This window comes from Phaenicophaeus curvirostris, chromosome 18, assembly GCF_032191515.1.
Source record: "Phaenicophaeus curvirostris isolate KB17595 chromosome 18, BPBGC_Pcur_1.0, whole genome shotgun sequence".
Taxonomy (NCBI): domain Eukaryota; kingdom Metazoa; phylum Chordata; class Aves; order Cuculiformes; family Cuculidae; genus Phaenicophaeus; species Phaenicophaeus curvirostris.
The window spans coordinates 6,274,757-6,294,274 of NC_091409.1; the positions used below are offsets into that span (position 1 = coordinate 6,274,757).

A 19,518-nucleotide genomic window follows, 5' to 3' on the forward strand; every position below is an offset into this window, starting at 1 on the left:
CCTACTGGACCCCGGGAAGGACTTGGAGCCACTTTGCATTTTCCTGTGTTTCCTTCTGGATCAAGTCAGTGACATTCCTGCACCACCACCCCCCCACCCCCCCCCGCATGCTTGGGAAGGTGGGTTTGGCTTGAACCTCCTCCAAAACCCCCAGAAAGTTGAAATCTTCCTTTCTGCTTGAACCTCTTTTCCAGATTTTACCACTAGATGGGAGAGTGAGACTGGGCTAACGCAGCTGCTCCCGTTCTTAGCCCGGTGGGAATTCCGAAGGGAGACGGGTCACTAAGAAACACCCACAGGTCACCCTGCAAATCCTCCCACCTCGGGAAGGTCGTGGATAACCCCCCAAATGCCTAATTATTGCCTAACCCCAAAAGTGCATGGTTAGGGGGGACTGATGCTTGCACGGTGCTTTCCCCGTACTGGGATGCTGGAGGCAGCCCCGCTGCCCTCGTGCAAAGGGGAATCACTAAACCCACAATTACTATTATAGTGAAGTACTACTTTTTTTTTTTTTTTCATATCCACCTGCCCTACAGCAGAGGGAGGTGGGGAAAACACTTCCAATTCAGTTGTCTCACCCACACTCCAAATCCTGCTTCCCAGGAAGCCAAGCGAATCTAATATAATTGCTTTGGGAGGTAAAGAATTAAGCAGATTTTCTCCTCTCTTCCACAACTTTATCCTCCAGGATTCTCCCAGTGATACCATTTTCCTGCAAAGATTAAAAATGGGCTGGTGCAATGACTGCACGTGCAGGAGGAGAACTCATGCCCTGGTCTGACACCACTTGTTTGGGAGCTGCCGCAGGCGAAGGAGGAGAGAACGCTCAGTTTATTAATGTCTTATTAAATTTACTTTCACTGCAGCACTTCCCGTGTCCTGAGACACTTGCCAAGGTTGCGCTGTGACTGGGTACCCTTGGAGATGACAGAAGCACTTTCTCAACCAAGTCAGTTGACTATGATGAAACTTGCTCAGTTTGGCTATTTTTATTATTACAAGCTTATAAAATTAGAATGTATGTCTTCCTGAGATTTCACAGGTTCTGGAAGATATCCCATGGTAGCCAAATCCTCTGACTGCCTGTAAGACCATGAATATGTTATCCTGTAATTTGGAAATTATTTTGGGGGGAGAGGGTGCTTCCTAATTTGCAAGCACTTCGGAGAAGTGACTCAATTTATTCCTTTAATGTCTGGCACAGTTGGGCAATAAGATGAAATAATCGTAACAGTTTCACTAACTAAAGTGCCCTTGTGGCCTCTGTTGATGTCTCCTGGCTTTTTCTTCACAGAAAATATCCTGTTAGAGAGAAATAACAGCTTCTTTGAAAGAGGAAGTTTGGGTTTTTTACTGGGCATAGCTACTATTTTGCGTAAACAACAGCCACCCCACCCTGTGTGTGCAATGATGCCACTGAGTCACCAGCTCAAAGCACTGACCGGCTCATGCACCTCATTAGGGAGGACTGAAAATCCCCTCCAAAGAAGAGAAGAGGGCTCTTTCTTCAGTTGATAATTACAGACTAAATAATGTTGCCTGGAAGCAACAGAAAAAAATAGACATTCCAGACCTAGAAGGTGCAAATGCAGCTGCTGGGGAGAGCCCAGGGTGACAGGGTGGGAGCAGCACCTGCTGCAGCCAGGGCTGGGGCTCACCCCACTCTGCATCCATGAGATAAAGGTAAGGGCAGCCATAGGATGTCTCTAATAGATGGTTATTCGTATCCCTGCTTCTGGCCATGGATGCTTGTGGGAGAAGTCGCTGCCCTCAGCCACCTGCCTGCTGCCCTCTGTGCTCCTCAGGTGCCAAGTGCTGAATAAGGATGTGGGGGGAAAATAATCTCAGAGACACAGGACCACTGTGGTAACTCTGACCATCCTTGTTATACCTCCAATCTTTACCTCCTCTCTTATCTCCCTCTCACCATCCTAGAAATCAGTTAAAAGCAAGAAAAAGCACTAATTGGGGAGAGGAGCTACAAAGCAACTGGTAGCCTGCTGCACCCTTGTGATGACACAGGACCGGAGGGACAAGGACACCAGAGAAGGATTTATGGCCTCTGCAGCTGCAGGAGGATGGAGGGCTCTGCGCCGTGGAGAGTGGCTGATGCTTGCTGGGATCCCGATCCACGTGGGCGTCTCCTGGCCAGGATGAAATCCAGCCTCATAGATGCAGAGTCCGATCTCTCCTGTAGGCTTTGATCCTGCTAGAGAGATGGATTTTCAAAATCAGTCAGAACTAGTAGGATCCAGGCCTTATCTGAATTAGGAACAGAATTAGCCACATGATTTCTTCTCCGTGTTTACAGGAGCAATATTTTCCCAAAGTTCATAGTCTTTCTCTGCAGGAAGCATGTGACGTGCTTTGCAGTCATACCATGGTTCTGGTGCTATGAACAATTAAAAAAATCAATTTCTGGAGCAATATTTTCTATGTTTGTAATCTCTGAACTAATTACAGGACTGGAAAATCAATAGCTATCTGGAAATCTTTCCAATACAGCTAACTAAGCATGTTACACATCCTGCTGGACTATATTCTTCACAAACACATGATGCTCATGACCAGCTCCCAGCCCATACGGGCAGATGATATCACTGTCAATAAACATCTGCACTTCATTAGACTGCAATGGCAACACTTATCGAAATCCGCAGGGGAGCTTGGGCAGGGCAAATAGCACAGTGTGTGAGATCTGGAGCGCCTTTTGTGCCAGCATTTGAAGCCAACAACAAAAGGAGTTGAAAGACTCAGTTAGTTCCACAGGAATCTTCAAGAGGATTATGAAACAAAGTCATTAAAAGTTCATGCCTCAGTTATAACCTTGATTTTTCATCAGGCTTTATTAAGGAAAAAAAGTAAAATCTTTGGTGACTGAGAATAACCTCTCTGTAGTCTCCTAGCAAGAGTAAAGCGGTGTTAAAATCGTAGAATCATAAGATGGTTTAAGTTGGAAGGGACCTTTACAGATCATCTAGTCCAACCCCCCTGCAGTGGGCAAGGACATTTTCAACCAGATCAGATTGCTCTGTCCCACCTGACCTTGAATGTTTCCAGGGATGGGACATCTACCACCCAACTATATCTAAAAGAGTATTTCAGTGGTGATTACATCTCAAAAACACATGTAAAGGGGAAGGGTGTTGCTCTGATGAACACGGTCTCCTCTTGCTGTACAAACACGCTGTGTTGATCATGGCAACTTGGTTGGAGCCAAAGCCCAAACCTCGGTGCCGATGCTCTGCACCACTTCCCGTGCACCACAGGCATTGCCGGGATCTTATCTGAGACGCTGCCACCTCACTTGTGTCCTGCAAGAGCTCAGCACGTGCTTCCTTGGTATGGTGGAGCTTGTGCTGTTGTTAAATGAAAAGTAAATATTCCCATTGGCCATGGTGCCAAAAACACACCAAATGGACAAGAAGCACAGCCTGCAGCACAAGTGATTTTCCACACAGTCCAGTTTGCATCGCTGCTTGGTACAACACAGTGATGGATTCTGAGCTGTCACATACCCACAAAAGATTTGCTCTCATTTTACATTCTTTTCTCTGACTACTTTCCATCACTTTTCCTCTCCTCCCCCAGTGAATCGAGCAGAAAAAAAGTGGGATTGAGGTGCATCTCTGCCCTTCCTCCCTCCCCCAGCCAGGGCATTCCTGCAGCTTCAATCACACCCACCGATCTCCAAGGTGGCTGATCCTCATCCCAGAGCAGAGCTTCAGGTCTAGCAAACCATGAAGGTAAGGTGCAGAGTGTGGTCTCTTCCAGCTCTCCTATCAGGACACAGGCCACAATTTATAGTCCTTTCTAAGTAAGAATGTAGCAGGTTACTATGCTCAAAGAATTTAAATTTTGAAGCTGGGCATGACCCATGTAATGATCCAGACTGTAATTATTTTTGTTATTAATTGCTGTTTGCATTTCTGTAGGACTCCTACACCCAGCTCAGGAGCTCCTGTGCACGGTGCAGCACATCAGCATGGAGAAAGGAGCCCCCTGAGCTGCTGCAGCCAGCGCTGAGCAGCAGAGCTGGACCCAAGTGTGGCTGAGATGCTTATGGTAACAGTGCTGCCTCGCTGGAACCCACAACATCCAATCCCATGGGGTGGTTTTGCTGATGTGGGCTGCTCCCAGCCAAAAAACAACTGTTACAAAAATATTGTGCTATCATCACAGTCACAACTGCCCTGTTAACTCCTAAGCCTGAAATGACCTTGATGCTAACTCAGAGCTGCCGGGTGCCGCGTACTGTTCCTAGTCAGCTCTGTGGATCTTTGAAAAACAAGGATCGTTTCATTTGAGGGGTGTTAATAACATTTGTGTCTGCACAGATTTAGCCCAAAGATTGTCACGATCACTTCAGGTTCCATGTGGTTTACAGGACTGAACTTTGTAGCAGACAGGAATTTACCAAACTCTGTTTTATCAGCCATTTAGAATTTATTAAGGCAAGATTGAAGAATTCCTATGAGCACTTAATAATCTATTGATTAGCAAAGTGATTAAAATGATTCACTATATGCAAAATAATCAAATTGATTGGCAACTTAGATTCAAAAATGAGATTTACTCCTATTTACAGTGTAATAATTCTATATGCAAGCACAGAGGTGTAGAGATATATGTGTACATGAAGATAGATTTGTATTTAGGCATAAGAGAAGTACAGGATCATAAGAGAGAGACAGGCAGACTAGTCTAAAATTTCCCTGCTGAGATTTGATGGGAATTCTCATGTATAATGAGGGTGGGGAGGCCCTGGCACAGGTTGCCCAGAGCTGTGGTGGCTGCTCCATCCCTGGAGGTTTTCAAGGCCAGGTTGGGCCTGAATATAAACTTGAAGAAACATCTTTCAACAGCCACTGGCAAAGGAGCGATTCCAGCTCTGGGAGCACCTCCCCTCCAGCTGACTGGCTTCCCTTCTGTGGCACTAGATTTGCATTCATTAAAATCAGTTTTAATGATTTATGGAGATTTATAAGAAATGGCAGCCCAGCTCCCGCCTGTCCCAAAGCTTCTGACAGAGGTACAACATGTCAGAAATCCATCTCTGTGTGGAATACTGAATGAAAATCATTGCAGGGATCTCTGCAAGGGTTAACATGACCCTTAAAATCAACATTTCAGCCTAACTAAAATGATTAGAGCCTTCCAAACCCGAGGAGATAGTAACTCGTATAATAACAATAATATGATTATGCTAGTAATAATACTACTAATATGATTACCAGTCTCCTTGTCATTGTTTATTACCATCACTGCCCTGATAATACTCAGCTCTGATGATGGACAGGGGCAGAAATGGCCTCATCCTTTCAGAAACCTTTGTGCCCCAGCCAAGGAAAAACTTTGTCCCCTTCAATTTTAAAAGAAAAGCCACCAGCAGCATCAGCTGCTAACAGAGTGCTGAACCCACCCTGGCTGGGCTTGACAGGTCAGGGGGTGAAAGAAGATGGTTCTGAAACCTTGTTGGCAGAGGTGAGGAAGATTTAGGCCAGATACTGTCGAAAAAAGCAGCATCCCAGGCAGTGAGGGGGACAGGGCTGCACCTCCCCATCACCGTTCCTCCACCAGCTCTCATTGCATCATACACGCTTCAAGCCTTTCTATAGCTTTGGCAAATTCCTTTCAGCTTCTCCTATGCCCTAAAGCAGCTACAAAAATCCTTTTAGATGAGGCCAGTCCTGTGAAGATGCCAAGCTTTGGAGGAGCATCCTGCCACTCAAGGTGTGCATTGGCTCACACTGAGCCCCACGGGCTTTAAAATGGATTTTAAAACTAATTTCCCCCTGGGACAGACTCCTTTTCATTTGCAAGTGAATCAGCAGAGATGGAAACTCTGATTTGCCATGCCACTACCTTGCATATTCAAAGATTTTTGTAGGATACAGATTTCTTACAGATGACCTTCCAGGTGTCCTTCCTTGCCATACCTTCTCCCTTGGACACATTATCATAGTCACCATTAGCTCATGCAGAGCCATAGGACAAGCCTCATATTTTTACACTTCCTTCACCAAAGAGGTAACATATTTTGAGATTCTGTACAAAAAAAAATTCACCCAAAATTAAGCAAAATAATTACTTTTCACCTCTGAGAACAACCTCACCAAAGGCAGGATGGACCAAAACATATGTGGAGAAGCAAGGAGAGCTGAGGAACAGCAATGCATCACTGTGAAGCTGGAGCCAATGATGAATGCAGTTTGGCATCGCTCAACAGGAAATGTGTGGGGTTTCCCCTACTCGGATGGTTTTGACGCACTGCTTCACTCTTGCACGTCTTCTGTCTTTTCCACCCTGTTTATTTAATGCAGAAACAGTTTGAAACAGGGTCTTACTCATGAGTGACTGTACAGCATCAGCCAAAAACAGTGCCCTTATTTCAGTGCACAGGAAACGATTAATATAGAATAAAGTAACATCAGTGTGTGTCTATGGAGCAAATGCTTCCTGGTTTTCCTGACCACAGCATGTTGCAAACAGCAGGCTCACCCACACTTAAATTTGCTCTAAAATCTCATTCAACAGTTCCAAATTTAGCTCAGTAAGTGAAAGCAAAACCCGCAAGAAGCTCATCCACCTCCAACAACCTGGGGCACAGCAAGGATGGGACAAAAAAAAAAAAGGCTTTCAAGCTCCATCCTGGAGCTACTGCTTCAGAGGATGCTGAAGAGGCAGTGATGCAAACAACACATTGCTCCGGACCAGAATGAGTCTCAGCAACCTGCAGGGTCTGCTTCTGTCTCAGCTCCTGCCCCAGCTCCCAGTTACCTTTGCGTACTTGAGTTCCAGGAAGGGAAAGGTGCAGCCTTTGCACTGAGCAGAGATGAGTCCCCCCGGCTCAGCAAAGCGGCTGGATGTCAGACCTCTGGCCATATCTCAGCTTTCCTCACTGCCTTGTGCACTGTTAGCTGGGGTTTTCCATTACCCAGGTTATCCCACGCACTCTGGATAATGGAGAACTGATTGCACTTTAAAGAGCTAAACATACAGTGCCTGAATTATTTATCTTTGAACATGCAGAAACAGGCCGAATTCCCAAGTGATGTGAAAGAGCTTTTGTAAGAAACACAAAGGGGGCTGCAAAAGCTGCACTGGCAGGCACACAAGAGTTGCATGGTTAGACCCTTCCACTTGCACACATCATATCTGCCAAGCTTCTTCCTGCTCAGGTGATCTATAGCCTGGAGTGCATGGAGTGCCCAGGTGTGGGTGCGGGCCCAGAGATTCACCTGTGTAACCGCTCAAGGGCCCCCTCTGTGCCTATAAACCAACCACTGTGACAGCGAGTCCCCAAACAGCAGAGGAAAAGGCCCAGGCAAATGTGTTGATGCAAATCAAAGGGGTTTGGGGTGTTCCCCCAGCTTTCCTTCACAGCTCCTTCAGCTCCGGAGCCGAGTTGTACTTCCCCTGCAATAATTAACCCAGCTTAGTGCCCAGCCCCACAGTGCCCGGCACTCTATTACACCAATAAAGATAACACCATGATAGCTGTTTTATGCTTCAGATAAAATAATACCCATGCATCTGCTCTCGTACTTTTTCTTCCTTTTACATGAGGTTGGCTCGTTGTGACAGCTGGAAGTAATGATTCAATCCCTGCCATTGCTCTCAGCCACCACAGCCACGGATGGGGCTCCTTCCAGCACAGTTGCCCCTCAGTCTGGTGTATGGATGTATCCCAGAATTTCTATGATTCTCTCTCAGCATTCCAAGGGTACATAGAGGCTGGGGAAGGACGGGCAACATCCCAAACCCTGCATGGGGGCTGCAAGGTGTGCAGCAGGATGGGAAATAGTCTGCCCCTACCTTCTTTATTCCCTTCCTTCTTGTTCCATCATCTCTCTCCCCATCCTCCCCTTGCTGCCCCTCACCCGCTTTCCTCCTCTATGGGACCCTCTCCTGCCCCATCCACTCCCCTCCACCTCCATCTCCCCCTCCCATCCTCTCATCTCCATCTCCCTCTCCCCTCCGTCTCCTCCTCTCATCCCCTCCCTTCCCCATCTCCCTCTCCCAGCCCCCCAGCATCAGACCCTCTCTTGCCCTCCCCTGCTCCTATCTATCCCTGCTGCTCTCCCATCTTCTCCCCTCCACCTCCATCTCCCTCTCCCATCCTCATCTCCCCCTCTCATCCTCTCCTCTCCATCTCCATCTTAATTTCCTTTTCCCATCCTCTCCCCCATCTCCCTCTCCCTCTCCATCTCCCCCTCCCATCCGCTCCTCTCCATCTCCATCTCCATCTTCACCTCCCATCCTCTCCCCTCCATCCCCATCTCCATCATCTCCCTCTCCCATCCTCTCCCATCCTCTCCATCTCCATCCTCACCTCCTTTTCCCATCCTCTCCCCATCTCCATATCCCTCTCCATCTTCACCTCCCATCCTCTCTCCTCCATCCCCATCTCCATCATCTCCCTCTCACATCCTCTCCATCCCCATCTCCCTTTGCATCCTCTCCCCTCCGGCATCTCTATCCCCATCCCCATTCCCATCATCTCCCCCCTCCTCTCCCCCGCCCCGCCCCGCTCCCCGCCGCCCATTGGAGGCTCCGCGCGTCGCTCCGGGCGCAGCGCCCGCCCCCGCGGCGGGGAGCGCGGAGCGCGGAGCGGGCGGCAGGGAGCGGCACCGCGGGATGCGGGTAACGCGGGGCGCCCGGCACAACGTCTCCCCCACCCCCAGCACACGTACACGCGGCAGGACCCGCCGGGCGGTGCCTGCGGGAGCCCCGAGGAGGCGGGGATGGGCGCGCATCCTCCGCTGGGGATGCGAAGCCGCGGGATGCGGGGTGCAAGCCCTGGGATGGGGGGGGATGCGAAGCCCTGGGATGAAGGGGGGGCGGGATGCGAAGCCCCGGGATGCAGGGGTGGGGATGCGAAGCCCCGGGATGCAGGGGGGGGATGCGAAGCCCCGGCATGCGGGGTGCAAGCCCTGGGGTGGGGTGGGGGATGCGAAACCCCGGGATGAAGAGGGGGGATGCGAAGCCCCGGGATGAAATGGGGGGGGATGCGAAGCCTCGAGATGAGGGGGTGCGAAGCCCTAGGATGGGGGGGATGTGAAGTCTTAGGATGGGAGATGCGCCTAGAATGGGGGGGATTCAAATCCCTAGGATGGGGGGTGCGCCTAGAATGGGGGAAATGCGAAGCCCTAGAACTGGGGGGATGCGAAGCCTTAGGATGGGGGGGATGTGAAGCCCTAGGATGGGAGATGCACCTAGAATGGGGGGGATTCAAAGCTCTGGGATGGGGGTTGCGCCTAGAATGGGGGGATGTGAAGCCCTAGAATGGGGGGTGCGAAGCCCCCGGAGGGGTCTTGGAGCCGGGATAAGCGGTTGGGTACCCGGTGGGAGGCAGCTCTCCAGCCCCGGGCGTGCGAGCTTTTGTGTGCGATTGATGGTTTGATGGCTGGAGCTCCTGGACCACGGCTTCTTGCAAAAGGGATGGGGAAAAGTCTCCAAAATAGCCAAACTCATTGAGATTTTCCATTTTCCGTCACTTTCCAGTGATGATTCAATAGCAGTGGTGCTCCTTTCTAACTGAAATTCAATAGAATTGGTTCACTGGGGGGGGGAGGGTATCTTTTATCAGAGTCTTCCTCTCTATGGGAAGTTAAAAAGATGCAGAGAAAAGGCAGAATGTAGGAAAAGCTAGTGGCATGGCAAAGTGATCCTTACAGCAAAAAAAAAAAAAACAACCCCAAAAAAGTATATTCATGATAAAACGATCCTTATTTCAAGAGGGTAGTAATCAAAGTTAGAGAAGGAAGCCACAGGCACCGTGGTGAGCTGAAATTGGAGCACTTTAATTGCCTAACTGACCTATATTACTTCTACTAACCTATTTGTTCAGATGACACAAATCAAAAGTGTTGTTATAATAAAAACGTGGGGTTTTTTTTCAGTTCTGAGAGCTTGAAAGGCACAAATGGGCATTAATCACGTGAGCTTGTTACGTTAACATTTTATTAGCATTTTATAGACTGTTTGGTTTTACCAAGCAACACGCTACAAACATGAAGATATCCCAGTCTGGCACATATTTTTTTTTTTTTTTTTTAAATTTCTTGAGTGCTACTTTCTCTAGTGCCACTTTGTTGCTAAAACAGCATTTGAGAGGAAACAAACACAAAAGAGATCTTTAGAGACATATGGTTTGAGCTGTTGTAAATGTGAGAAAAGGATGACATGTGCGGAGAAGAGGGTTAGTCAAATAATGAAACGGAAAAAAAAAAAAGTAGCTATTTTTATGCAAAGAGGTCTTGAAGGCTACTGATCAGAAACTAAGCAGCCACTCTCTGCTCTGGGCGGGCTGCAAGAACCAGACCACAGCCACCTGCCCTGCCCCAGCTCAGCTGAAACTCCTCAATGGCGTGTGATGAGTACGATAGCATCGTAAGAAGCCCTTTGAAACAGCCACTCCACTGATGTGACCTTAATTTGCCTGACATGTGAGCCAAACCCACAAAGTGACAGGGGCAGAAACGTTAAGCACGGCGCTGGGATGACAAATGAGACGGGAAGCAGCAGTTCCTGCAAGGTTTAGATATTCTCATCCAGTAAAACCAGGAACTACCTGAGCAAGTGCTTACTAGAAATCTTTACCAAGATTAGAGATGTACAGGCAAGGGGGAAGATGGGATCAGCCACTAACAAAAGAAATATCCACTGGCTTAGGGAGATCAGCATCCAGCTGCTGAGTGCCTCATGATTTGTGATTGCAAAGTCCTTGAGGCAGCTTTAATCTTTCTCTGTGTGTGTCTTTACAGCATGGAGCTTGCTGGGGAGGATCCCGCTCTCTGATTTGGGGCTTTGCACCCTACAGGGGAACAAAGAGTGAATGACTCCTTTGCTTTACACTGCTTATTTTGCTCACACTACCCCATACAAGCATTACTAAGCGCTTGGTTTGCTTTCCTTTACTTTAATTGAGAAACCTGCCTCTGCCACAGCCTTCAGGTGAAGATGCTTGTATGGCAGATTGCTAAATATTCCGCTTTGCCACTTGGGTTTCTTTTCTTCCTCAGCTAGTTCCTTCAGCTGCTGCTCATAAATTCATTATTTAGAGCCTGGGACATCTGTGTCTCGCAGAATCCTCTTAATGCAACAGTGAATGTTGGAAAAGCTTTGCAAGACATAACGCAAGCACTTAGCAGAGCTGACAGCTTGTTGCTGGTAGGTTAGTGAGATGCTGAGTATGATTTCAGAGGAAAAGTTCCCCCTTTGGATTTTATGCTTAATAGACAAAAATTGCTGCGTTAAAGCAGTATGCGGGAGGTGTTAACCATGCATCTGTCCAAGTCCTCTCTAGATGTAAGAGCTGTTCCTATCCTGGAGTCCCTCTTCCTTCTCAAAACTGATTTATTGCTAGATTTCCCTGCAATATAATTAGTTTTGTTCCATCTTGGCCTTGAGTGACCTCCTGGTATGGGAGTGGTGATGCTGAACTGGGGGATTTGAGAACAAAGAGTTTCTGCAAGCACTTCCTGTGAAAATGCTCTGAGAGAGGTCAAGGACTTCATCTGGCTTACGAATCCCAGACAAAAGCATCTATCCTGCATCAGTAGTTGTGATGAGTGGTTATAGAAAAGTACTCAGAGAGGACTGCTAACTTTGCAGTGGAGAGCATGAGATGAGGCAGTGAAGTGTTTAATATTAACAGAGGGATGTTATTCTAACCTTAAATCTCTCGTCAGGCAGAAGTACCCCTAAATCTGGGATACTGCTATGTTGCTGATTTAAAAAATAATGTCATTCCGCTTCTAGATTGTAAATGAGTTATATGTGCAATGGGAATATGTTAGCAGTGGGAAGTACTCTGTTTATTCTTGTTCACCTTGTCCAGCAGTGCTGAGCCTTTCCAGCAGTGTTTGAAACTCCTGGAGCAGCGGAGATATCAGTCCTATTTCTTCTCTTGTGCTATTCCAGTAACGTATGTATATTTACACTAAAACAACATTGTTAATGGGTAAGGTTTATTACTGTATGGCATCAATAATCTTCCGTCGCTTGAATTCTCCGAGCTTGGCTTGGTTGCTTTGACAAAGAAAATGAAATGACGACAAGCTTTTTTTATCATTGTCCAGTGGTTTGAAGGAGTTAGGGAGTCATTTTCATGTTGAGAAAGCAAGGCCAAACACTTTTCCCGAAAAATACTTGACTGTGCAATGTTCTGGCTGTAAAAAATCCAAGAAGAAGTACTTTTTGGCATCTTTATAGCTATGTGGTTTCAGATTTGTGAAATCAAGTGCTTTGGGTGTACTATGAGATAGAAGTTTATTTTTCTAGACGGCATTAAGAGATAAAAAAATATGTTTAGATTCTAGAGTTCTGATAAATGGTACACACCCATGATACAGACATAGAGTCCCCCAAATATCAGAAGGACACAGGCTCTTCTGTGGATTTTCTGTTCCCCCGTAACTTCTCCTTGGAAAACTACATCTTTTTTGCTTAATATGCTCCAGATAGATCTGATTTGAGAAGTTAATTCGAGATTTCTTTTGCTTAAAAGCCCCTCAGAAAGCAGCAGCTCAACCCTTATCCCAACCTGACGCCTTCCCACTCTGATCCTGCACCACTTCAGCCTAATCAGTGACAGGGCAGATGCCAGGGAGCTTTATGTTAGCATAAGAATTCCCCTCCCCCCCGCAAAAAAAAGATTTCCTTGCAGTGCTTTCACAGCAGCTCTGTGGTCATCTTTGTGTTGCTGGAGAGGATTGTCTTGCAGAGGATTTAGACCCTTCAACCCAGATGTGGGTCTTGGTTACAACAGAATCAGCCTTTTCTTGAGTCCCCCTATAACCCTGCTCAACCTGTGATCCCTTTAGTGTTGCGCGTTTCCCTCTTATTTCGTGGAAAACCTTGAAAAGAATATTTTAAGATGCTGAAGAAACAGAATTAAAAGGAGTGAAAAGTTGGAATCCTCCCTGTGGTACACTGGTTATCTGTCTCTAGTATTCTTGGTTTAAAATAATTTAAAACTTAAACTACTGCCTTTTTTCAAGAGGCAGTAAAAGAATATCCTTGCCTACTACCACAAACCGGTCGTTTCTTTTTCCCTTGAATTCCTTTTTACTTTTTGGGAGAGATCTCGGGAACCCTGCCGGAATGTGTGTGAGCAACTGCTAACGGGTGGGCAGCAAAGGCAGGGTCAGACCCATCATTTCTTAGGAAACACTGATCAAAATCGGTCCTCAGTGACCTCATTCAAGCTGATAACCAAGAACAGGGTTATCCTGCTGTGTCCACTTCTTGTAACACCGTGGCAGAGGCTGCAGGATGCGAGCAGGTCCTCAGCAAGGAAAATCAAAAAGTTTTTGAGTCCGACATGAAAACCCTATTCCACTGCTGCGTGGAAGCAGGGATCCCTTGAAGGCAATTTCCAGATTTCCAAGTAAATCTATTCTCTGCCAGCTGCTGCCTAAGGCTGTGGTTCCTTATGCGTGAGAAAAGGGAGGGTGCAAAGTAGAAACTCTCTGCACATTGTGCATGGACAGCAAACCCCTCTGCATTCCAGCAGATGTTTTGGGTTGACAATGGGAACATTATATGCCAGTTTATTCCTTTATCTCGGGAAGAAACACCATTTGGCAACAATTTTCTCCCTGGCTGTAAGAAGGGATTACTGACCTGATTGAGTGCTCTCAGATGAAAGATGTGCCAGCCTGCAAGAGTGGCAGCTTGCAAACTGCGTGGTGCCTGTGAAGAGTGTGTGTTCACCTGTGTGCTCACCTTTCTCTGTGCATTAGTATGTATTGATGTGTGTGTGTGTGTATGGGATTGCTCTTTCATACTGAGCTGGGTTTCTTAGAGAGGCCAGTTAGTGCAGAACGGCATTGCTCAGTGTTTTTCCATCAGCATCTCTCAAAGGCATCGGTGGAGTCTCCCCTCATTCGATTGGTGGGGAGTTTCACTTCATAGAATCACCAGGTTGGAAGAGACCCACCGGATCATCGAGTCCAACCATTCCCATCAATCTCTAAACCACGCCCCTCAGTACCTCATCCACCTGCACCTTAAACACCTCCAGGGAAGGCGAGTCAACCACCTCCCTGGGCAGACCGTTCCATTGCCTAATGACCCTTTCAGTGAAGAATTTATTTAGATACAGCCAGCCGTGAAGGAAGCAAGGAGCTGAGGACAACACAGCCAAGGTATACCTGCTCGTATGGCCATCCTTGAGATTTTCAGCGTTTCCTACGTTAGATATTCCCTGTAGCCATTGCAGGAACCTGCAGCATGAGAACTCACCATTGAGTCACCTTCCCTGGAGGTGCTTAAGGGGTGGATGGACGAGGTGCCGAGGGACATGGTTTAGTGGTTGATAGGAATGGTTGGACTTGATGATCTGGTGGGTCTTTTCCAACCTGGTTTCCAACCTGTGATTCTATGGAACGGATCTGAGGTTTCTAAGGAAGGTGGAGTTTCATGGAGGCTTCTTCTACTCATCCCTGGTGGCAGCAATCGATAGGTCTGCACACTGATCTCATGCTCTGTCCCATTTCCCTTTGGGTCTGGGTTCCTGCCCTTCATCTTGCAGTTGTTGTAGCTGTAGTTTGTGGTTATGGCAGTGGTTTGGGAATTTGAGTTGGAGAAGGAAGAGGAGTCATCCTTTTGAAAGTGGTCGTCATTTCCTCTTGATTATGCAATAAGTATGTGCCCTCTTCAAAAAAATCCCCAAATATGCACACCAGTGTGTCAAGAACTGGGGTGTTGCATGATCAAATGCAAATTAACTGCAAGATGACATTATGTTTATTCTAAGTGCATGAAATTCCATAGAGTATGATGCTTTTGCAATCTTTGGAGGGTGGAGGATGGGGACCACTTGGTGTCTGGAAACTTAGAGGCTGCGAACACGCAATTGGAAGTCCTACAGCTGTGTGAGCCCATGCATTGATCTTGTGCAAACTCCCTTGTGCCTCATCCCATTTCTGGTGGAAGGGTTAATTTTGCACCATCTGGCTTTGTGCTAGATCAAATATTGTTTGCGTTGTGGTAGCCAACACGAGGCCAGAATAAGCTCAGTGTAATATGCTTGGCTAATCCAACAGAAATATGATTATGTGCCTGTTCCTGCTCCAGATCTTATCTGTAATGGGTGATTTAGTAACTCACAAAATAGTGATTGTGGAGACATGGCTTGAGGGCTGTAAATAACCTGGATGTGGTGATCTCCTTGCAGTGGGCACCACAGAGACAGTAGGTATGTCTAACTCAAATTAAGTACTTAACTTTAAACATGTAATTAAGGGAGAGAAATCCCACTCTTAATGCAGAATGACTTCCTAGGGAGTCACCTAAGACCTAGAAATCAGGGTTATTTAACTTTGTATTTTGCATGTGCAGTGACTTCCTAGGTGCTAATCTGAGGTTAACCAAAACCCAAACAGCTGGAGTTCTACTGTATTTTGCAAAATGGCCCATTTCAAGCAGTGAGTTCATTTAAGTGCTGTCTGGGAGGCTGTGCTGTTCCTGTGCTTGGCAGAAATCTCAAGACTAATACCTAAGAGGATTAGAGAGCATCACTGAATGTTAAACAAGATCCAGGCTAAGCGGTGTGCACCAGTGAGCTTGTGCTCCGGGGGCTGTGTGGGGAAGCTATTACTTGCTGAGCTGGAAAAAAAAAAGTGAGTGTGTGTGGGAAATACTCTTCGCTCAGCTGAATCCGTCCTGTAGTCTCTGTTTCTCTCCTGCTCCTACTCGATGCAGCATTTCCACCCTCTGCCTGTCTCATGCATTCTTGTGCTTGGTGAGGACAGTGTATGTTGCAGGGAATGCTGATAATCAGCAAGTTTCTTTCTGTGATGCATTTAGATCTTCTAATGAGCTCTCTTCAGCACTGTGTTGTCCTGTTTAAGACAGGAATAGGTGGGCATCCAGACCACCAGCACAGGGTTGAGTTGGGGAACTTGTCAGAATGAGCTCAAGCTAAAGACTTGTTGGCTGGCAGGGCCATATAACTTCATGATACATAATTCTACCCAGCAAGCCCACTTACTGTGGAGAATAGGGGTTGGAAAGCAATCTTGTCTGAAGAAATAGTGATGTACAAGGTAATTTGGATGTTGACATTCAACCCCTGTCCAGAGCGTGTAAGAGAGGCAGCGTGGAGGCTGTGCCCCGTGCCAGATCTCTGCCTTTACAGCACTTTGTGATGCCCAAGATTTCACATGGATTTCTTGCCATGCTGCAGCAGAAATTGGGGTTTTAAGATTTGTATTTTATGTCTAAATTTTGATCTATTTGATCCATTTGAAAGAAATAAGGCACAAAGGCCCCATGAAAGAAAGGTTCTTCAACAGTGAGGGGTCATGTGGAACCCACTTCTAACATCTTCTTGTGGCATGTTTTCCACAAAGTTTCATGGTATCATTTCCTCTGGTTTGCCGTTTTTGATTTTACTTTCATAGTGATCAAACTGGGAGCATGAAAAAGAGTAAGTTTCTTTAAACCATGCTAGATGTCAGTATTATTCTAGTATATTTATCCTGTACTCACTGTCCTTGCATTGTGTAACTCAGGATGTTGCACTGTTTTGTGTTTTATTGCTTCTGTGTTTACAAGCAGCAAAGAATCGTGTCACACGTTCTTCGTTTGGGTTTTGCTCATTTTGTTGCATTTCTTGCATCACATAAAATTTGCCTGAATCTGCATCTTCTGCATGGAAATGAAGGGATTATGTGTAGGAGTGAACTGGTAATCATTGGGAAAAGCTAACTGATGAGTCATGCAGGGACATTATCTTGAATATTAAACATGCTTAAATGGGTTGTAAGAATCCAAATGCTGGAAAATAATGCTGTGGGCAGGGCTAGATGCTGGGAAAATGCTAGTGTTGTATCTGTGTTGAAAAAGCCACGGAGACACCCAGCTGCATGGGCAGTCGTGGTGGCTGGAGAGCACAGAACCGTGCCAGCACGAAAACCTTCTTGGCACTGATCAGACTTGTGAGTAGGAAAAAGATATTGAGGCAAGAGTGACATTAGGGAGAGGGAGTTAGGTATTATAGCATAAAAGAACCTTTTGTCTGGCTAATCTTCGCTGTGGCAGAATATAGTGGCCAGGATAAATCCGCTTTATGCATTGGCACTGCAAGTTTTTAAAGATGGTCTAAGGCAGCTGCAGCCAATTGTATTTGCACAGATAAGCTGGAACAAATAAGTAAGCTCAGAAAATCTGGCTGGATATATCTTCAAAGCATTTTCAAGCAGTTAATTGAAAATTATCCAAGCCACCTTCTTGGTTTCTTGAATATTGCATTATTTTTGCCAGCAAATGGGAAAACACGCAAAGGATTTGTGGCTGCTAAACTTTACTATTTGGAATTTGTTTAGTTGTAAATATATCCTTGCTGATGTGACAATTTAAAGCCAGTTTCTACTGCTCTCTTCCACACTTCAGACTTCGGCGGGGATGAATCATGTGAAGACATGTCTCTGACAGGAGGAGTGGGCCCAGGTATTCCTCTTGCCCTCTGCTTCTTAATAGGTTTCTCAAGCACTGGCAGAGGCTCCCCAGGCAGGTGCTTGAGTCGCCATCCCTGGAGGTGTTTAAAAGGCGGGTAGATGAGGTGCTTGGGGACATGATTTAGTTATAAGCAGGTACTGTTGGAGCTGATGATCTCTAAGGTCTTTTCCAACCTAATATTTCTATGATACTAGATTCCTTCTCCCTCGCAGCACTGATGGGTGAGCACAGCATTTGGTGTGTGGTCAGCTTGTTGCTCTTTAGGTGTGTTTTTCTTTTTCTGGAATGTTTCAGTGTGTGCAGGACGATGCTGTTCTTGTAGGAATTGCTTACAAAAGACTCCAGGCTGGTCCCAGCGCTGCTCCCAGCAATAGTAGCATCTTCTGTATTGCAGAACCAAAGGGATGCTTGTCAAAACTGTGCTTAAAAATGCAATGTTCACACTTTGTGTGAGCTGAGGGAAGTTCCTCAGCTGCCAGGACCACAATTCAGTGATGCGGTAAACAACCCAATCACCCAGTGCTCCCTTTCAACTGCACCAATGCCCTGAGGACAAGCCCTGTTCACAGGACCGGGACATGGATTTATCTCATTTCTGGGAGGTTTCCCCATTCCTAAACCAGCGAGTGGATTACACTTTATCCATATGGTGTTTATCAGCTATGACAGAAGTAATACTGATAATTCTCTGAAGCCAGGCTATCCAAGCAAAATTCACTATGTGTTACCAAGAGAAGTTAAGCATACAAACCCGGATGAATTTGCCTCTTTCTAGAGTGGCACAAGCTTGGTACTGGGGTGTGGACTTTCCTAAAGTCCAAGTATCTGTTTAGTAAGGTCAGGTTCACCCGCAGGTTGAGAATAACTGAGACCACCCTGCACAGCCACCAAGCATCACCTGGGGCTGCTCCTCCCTGGTTTACAGTACATCTGATAATTTTTTAATCCCCCATTCCTGCTCCTGAGCACATATCTCCATGTATGCCATAGAATTGGAAAAAGGATTTAGTCTACTCGTAAACCACATACTGTGCTCAGCTATGGAAAGCAAAAGTTATGAATAGATGTTATTTGCCATAATAATACACTATAAAAGTCAAAAACCATACAGTGAAAGGAAGATTAACTATTATTGAGTATGCTTCAGCAAATAGGATTATTTTGCATGTCAGTTATGAGTGAATTTGTAACATTAATCTAATCACAGTCCTCAGCAGAGATGCAAAATATTTTTAACTGGTCCTGTGACTTTTTAAATGATACCTGCTAAAAAGCTCGCAAGTTTTACTACTGATTTAATGCTAAACATTTTACAAATTTCATCATGAAATACAAATCATATGCTTTCATTGCCTTGCTACTTTTGTTGTGTTGACTTGGTAATATTGGCAGTCTGGAAGCAGCTGTACAGCTGAAAAAATTGAGTTAAAATCATGCAGCAAAATGTAAATCTATAGCTGGGAGATAATAGCATTGGGGCTGATTCAATGTAAGCAAGAAATCACCAGCTGGGTCATTAAAACCAGAGATGAATGTGAAGCAATAAATGGATGGCTCAGATGAATAAGAATGATTAGGAAGTGCATGAAGTTGGTTGGGTTTTATTCCCTAAAGATTGTATTTTCTCCTCTGAAGTGGCATATGGCTCCTAGGAAAGCTAATACTCCCAGTGAATGTGTCGCTGCCAGTTTATATAAATACTTGAAGAGATAAAAAGCAGCTCAGCGGACAGCACAGAGCAGGAACGGGTTCAAGTTGTTAGCCCAGGTCCATTGGGGTTTGGCCAGGACGTGGGCTTTGGGGACAGAGAAGGGTTCTGTGTGCAGGCAAACATCTGCCACTTGAAGGAAAGATTGCTTGCTTTCTTGGGCATGTTCCACTGTGTTTTTACTGTTAAGTAGGACTTAGGGTAACCAAAGTCAAAGGGGAGGATGATGCGGTCCTGTGGCCCAGCCTCCTGCTACTTCAAGCAAAAGAAAACTTGAATGAAGAGCTGTAATCTCTCCACTGACTCCTGAAATATTGAAGTATCAATACATAAAA

The 19,518-nt window shown here is 46.1% G+C and overlaps 1 protein-coding gene across 1 annotated transcript in view; it reads left to right on the plus strand.

Annotated features, from left to right (window-relative positions):
• Nucleotides 1-8,599: 8,599 nt before the first annotated feature.
• The window catches only part of SLCO4A1 (solute carrier organic anion transporter family member 4A1), a 28,093-nt gene continuing 17,174 nt past the window's right edge, over nucleotides 8,600-19,518 (plus strand). Inside the window, exon 1 of the mRNA XM_069872155.1 lies at nucleotides 8,600-8,649. The gene's annotated coding sequence lies outside the window, so the exon portion shown is untranslated. The remainder of the gene's footprint in view (nucleotides 8,650-19,518) is intronic.